General features: G+C 29.6%; 1 long non-coding RNA gene across 1 annotated transcript; it reads left to right on the forward strand.

The window, feature by feature from the left end:
* Window positions 1-1,651: 1,651 nt before the first annotated feature.
* LOC108473105 (uncharacterized) lies at window positions 1,652-2,677 on the forward strand. Its single transcript, XR_001869649.2, has 2 exons — window positions 1,652-2,063; window positions 2,351-2,677. It is a non-coding gene; the product is annotated as an uncharacterized LOC108473105 (long non-coding RNA).
* The last annotated feature ends 2,948 nt before the right edge of the window (window positions 2,678-5,625 follow it).

Genomic DNA, 5,625 nt, shown 5'->3' on the forward strand with positions numbered 1-5,625 from the left:
TTATCTCTATTCCAATTTGGCATTGTTTAATTCTTTTTAATAGTATAGAGACCAAATAATAATAAGGGACTAATTTGATTAAGTCCCTATAATAAAATGACATCTTAGATATATTCACCTTTTTCATTTCTATCAATAGGTGGATCTATGGCGAGATTTTTTTTCCTTGAAGTTCATTTTTAATTTGGTCTGATTTATTTATGTAGACTATATTGGTTGTGTCGAAACCTTTTTTTTTAAAAGGGTCGACTTTTATTTAAAAATGAAAATGGAAGTCGTCACCAATCCTTTTTATTTAGATATGATCGGATCACCTCATAATTTAATCATCTTAATAAGGGTTTAAATTTACTAAAACGATAATTTTTGGTCTACAAAATCCAGAAAACGGGTTCGGAGTCAGTTACGCATGAGGAAGGATTAGCACCCTCGATACGCTCAAAATTGATACCTAGTTAATTACTTAATGTCTTAATGTCGAAAATTGAAATTTTGAAAATACGATCTATTTTTATTAATGTTTGTTTTTTTTTTTTAAAAAAAACTTGAATTAAATTGAAACGAACATCAAAGGCCCACTCATCCCGAGATAACGAAAATGCCACATCCCGTAAGTTAGGATGCGACGTTCGAACATTCGAGAACAAGTTTGCCTTTCAATTTTTCCAAACTTCATGTATTTGAAATCTAAAAGGATATTTGGCTATTTAGGTTTAATAAGAAAATCGAAACCCCATAAGTTAAAGTACGATTTCTTGAACTCCCAAAACGTAAAATATTCCTTATTTTGAAAATTTTTCTTTTTTGAATGATAACGAGTACAATACTTAAACGATGTTCATTTATTTTATTTGGAATAAAACGGTCTATTATGGGTACAAAAAAACGCGACCTTTGAAGTGATGAAATGATAATATAGAACATCGAATAACGATTTATTAATATAATGTTACATTAATGAGTGATAATAATATGAAAATGTGAATAAATAGAATTATAGTACACATGATAGCAATCATCACACAATGTACATCATTTTTAACTCCAATGAATAATCAAAGAAAACGAAACAAAATAATATACAAAACAATTTAAAATAAATAATAGTTTAAAATGATTAATTTATAAAAGTAATTCAAAATAAATAAATAAAAGTTTCAAAAAATAATATATAAAAACTTAAAATAAATAATAATAAAACAGTTTAAAATGAACAATATATATAAAAAAACATATAAAACAATTTTTAAAAATAATATATAAAAATTTAAAAGATAATATATATAATAGTTTAAAAAATAATATATGAAAGAAACTTAAAAGAAATAATCATAAAAGAGCCCCCTTTTTTTTTAAAGAAAAATAAATAAATTAAATGGGCTAAAGATGAGATTGAAATTGAACTAAAATTCGGGGTTTAATTTGTAAATAAATAAAAAAGGTTGCTAGGGACCAAAATGAAACGTGCTTAAACTATAGAGGACCAATTTGGAAAATAACCCCCAAACTCTGGACACGTGTCTATTTTCATCGAGTCAGTGGGTCAAGGACTAATTTGAAGCGCGCAACAAATTTTGTAGTCCAATTTAAAAAATAAAAAATAAAAAAGGACTAAATCAAAACAACCCAAGAAGAGGATGGACTAGGGTCATAAATAACCCATTTAACAGAAACACGCGGACCCCCTAGAGCAGGTCGGGTCGCGCGCAGGTCACCTTAAACGGCGCCTTTTTGGCGCTAATGACCTTGGTGCAAAACGACACCGTTCTATACCTCCTATTTAAAACAAAATTTTTCATTTTTCTGTCATTTTTTTTAAATTTCAGAGAACCCCTTCCCCTTTCCTTTTCTCTGCTAGGGTTTCAAACCCATCCTCGCGCAGTCGCCGGTCTGCCGCTCCTCCGTCATGGACGGTGGTCGGAGCGGCCCCGTTTAACGTTTTTGAAGGCTACGCCTTTTCAGCCCAAAAAAACCAAGAGAAGAAGGCCCCTTTCACCCCTTTTTGGATTTGATTTCAACGACGGAGAGGAGAACTCTGACGGCGCGACCACAGGTTGGTTTAGGTAAGTTTTTCACTTCTTTCTCCTTGTATTTTCTCCTTTTTTATATTTAAAGTGGATTTTTTTAAAAAATAAAATAAAAAAGAAACAAGAAAGCCAAGATAAACAAGGTAAAGATCGAAATCAACCTTCAAAGCTTCTATTCTGCTTTTTTTGATTTACTAACGTGCGTAAAAAAATACAAAGAGAAGATTGTGGAATACAAGGTTGTTTACTTCCATTTTTTTTTTGTCATTTTGCTATTGATGCTTGCATGCTCCTCTCTGCTATTTCATTTAATTCTCTCGCAGGTGTCAGAGAAGCATCAGAGACATGGAGGAGCGGCACGCGAGGTGGCTGCTAACATGCGGCGCTGCTCAAAGGGAGACCTAGGGTTTTTTTCTTGGCTAAAAGTGTTTTGTTTGTTGGGCTAAGGTTAATTTGGGCCTAGGGTTAATTTGGGTTTAGGGTTTGGCTTGAAAATTGTTTTGTAACGGGTTGTTTAGATTTTTGGACTTCATATCTATTTTGATCTTGTCTTTGTTTTGGTTTTGATCTGGGCCCAAGCCAAAATGGTCTATTACAGGTTGCTTTTTTCTTTATCACCTAATTATAAAAATTTTCATTTTCATCATCAATGTTTTTAAATTTGGCACTTTGATCACTCTTTTGTTAAATTGGTAATGAAATGTTAACGTGACCTTTTTTATTGGCATAATAACAATTTTAGCGTTTAATATTTACACATTTTATTAATTTGATCTCAATTTTAAACTTATTTTAATTATATATATATGAAATTAAATATACTTTATAAAAATTTTCTCATGAATCATCTCATATTCTATCATCAACCAAACGGTTTGACGTAGCACATGTAATAGGCAAATTTTGGCCTGGGCCCCCAAAAAATAATAACCGAAGCCAAAGGATGCAATCGGTCGAAAACAAGTTAAAAAAGGGTCAAATTGAAAGACAATCATTAAATTGTGGCTAAATAAAAAAGATGGAGAAAGCTAAGAAATTATCGAAATTTGTTGACTTGGTAAAAGGCTAAAAATAAGAAGATATGATTTTTATTTTATTTTATTTTATTATTAAATTATTTAGGTCATTTTTAGTAAACCCCATGTATATAAATAATGGTATTTTATTCTTTGAAAGGGAAGCAATTATTTTTGGAAGACTTTTGGTATTCCTACTTCAATTTAGAATTAGATTATTCTCTTTTTTTTTATTTCCATTGGAATTGAATTATTTTCTTTTCTCTTTCAATTACGTGGGAATTTTGTCCATTTCATTTCAATTTCTTTGTTTTTTCTAAATTCGTCCGATTGCTTTTAGCTCTTCTATTTTTTTATTTGTTTTGCAATTAAGTTTTCATTATTCTTAATTTTGGCCCAAAAATTTGTTTTGACTACAATTTGGTCTTCCATGAAGCTGTGTATTTTGGAGGGTGGAGATTATTTCCTTTTTGGTCCCTCCTTGTTATTCACACGTTCAAATTGGTCCATTTTCTTTTATTTATTTCTGATCTGCCCCAGAATTTGACTTTAAGGTTCGATTTAATCCTTTTTTATTTTCGCTATTTTATTATAAAATTAACTAAGTTAATATAGTATTGCTATTATTTTTATGTTTCATTTATATTTATTTTGTTATTCTAATACTATTATTATTTATCTATTTATATTTCTACTATTATTATATTTCTATTTATATACTAATATTATTTTCATTATTACTTTTCTTATATATGTTTTTCACTCTTGTTATTAACATTCTATTTATTTATCTATTTTTTTACTTTTTTGTTATTATCTATTTTAACTTTTTATATAACACTCATTTTAAATTTTTATACATTATTCACTTTAATATTTTCATATATTATATATTTCAAACTATTTTTTACACATTATATATTTTGAATTGTTTATATATTACTTTTAAAGAGTTTTATATATTATTTTATCTTGAATGGATACTAATTTTTTTAAAATTATTTTATATACTTTAGGTCGCTTTTATAATCATCCTCATTTTAAAAAACCTCTCAAAATAAGGAAATATTTCGAGTTTAGAAATTCGAGAAATCGTGCCCTACCGTGCTAGTTTCGATTTTTCGTTCAACCGAATAACTAAATATCCTTTTGAAATTTCGTCCATGTTTTCTTAAATTAAAATGAGGCAATATTTTGTGTTTGGAAATTCGAAAAATCGTGCCCAATCGTGCTGTGTTTCGACTTACCGTTTGACCAGATAGCCAAATATCCTTTTGAAATTTCAAATGCATGAGTTTTGGAAATTATAAGATGATCTTGTATCGAGGGTTTGAAATGTTGTGTCCTATCGTGCTGGATATGATATTTTATTCATTCTAAGCGAGAGAATTTCAATATCCAATTCAAGTTATCCAAACGTTTTAAAGGAATTGTATTTTAAAATCTTTTTCAAATTTTCAACATTAGGACGTTAATTGATTAATACGGTACCAATTTTGGGCGTTGCGAGGGTGCTAATCCTTCCTCGCGCGTAACTGACTCCCGAATCTGTTTTCTAGTTTTTCGTAGACCAAAAATGTTGTTTTAATAAACCAAAATGCTTTATTAAAATGATCGATCACAAGGTGACTCGATCACACCTAAACAAAAAGGATTGGTGGTGACTCCATTTTCGTTTCAAAGTCGACCTCCGTTTTTCAAAATAAAAATAGTTTCGACAGCACATAGTATGGATAATGAGTAAACACTGCTATTTAAAAAAATGGAAACGAGGAATAGGTGTGACTAACTGCAATAATTGAGATTGTTTCATATTTGTGTAGTTGACAATTTATTGAACCTAAATTATAGGCTATGTTGATTATGTGGATTATATCTAGCTTGTTTAGGAAGATTATACCACTTGCGGAAACATATCTAGAAGATTTGATCAAATCAAATCACCCTTATTTAATACATTAAATCATAGATATTAGATTGGATTGAAACATTGCATTCTTAACTGTCAAGAGTCCATGTTTACCTTATTTACTATTATTCTATTATATTCAGCTTATCTTGATGTTGTTTTATAGGGATTGTAATAGATCTTCTTTATGTTAGCAAGTCTCGAAATATTATATATAATTGAGAGACTTGTATAAATTATTTTACAAGAGTTTGAGCACTTAATTTTTGTGGTGAGGAACTTTTTGTGTTTGTAATTTTACTTGCTGAAATCGCATTGGTCAATTTAATGGTGGGAGTATTAGTCTTTAACGTGCAAAAGTGAGGAAATTGTCACGTGTGTCTAATAGATTTAGGATCACTTGTTCTAAGTGTTGAAGATGGTGAATATTTCTCAGTGAGCTAGGCTCCATAACCGTAGGAAAACTGAATTGTGTAAATAAACCTTGTGTTGCATGTTTTGCTTCTTTTTATCGCAGAGCTTAAAGGATTGTCAACTCCTTTAGCCACTCCTTCCAATCACATGGCTTTACCTTAATAACTGCGTTGCACAAAATATCATTGTCTAAATAAATATAAAAAAGAAGAAGAAGAGAAAGACAAACTGCCAATAACCGCAATACTAAAATGTTCAA

The sequence above is a fragment of the Gossypium arboreum genome, chromosome 11 (genome assembly GCF_025698485.1).
Source record: "Gossypium arboreum isolate Shixiya-1 chromosome 11, ASM2569848v2, whole genome shotgun sequence".
NCBI lineage: Eukaryota > Viridiplantae > Streptophyta > Magnoliopsida > Malvales > Malvaceae > Gossypium > Gossypium arboreum.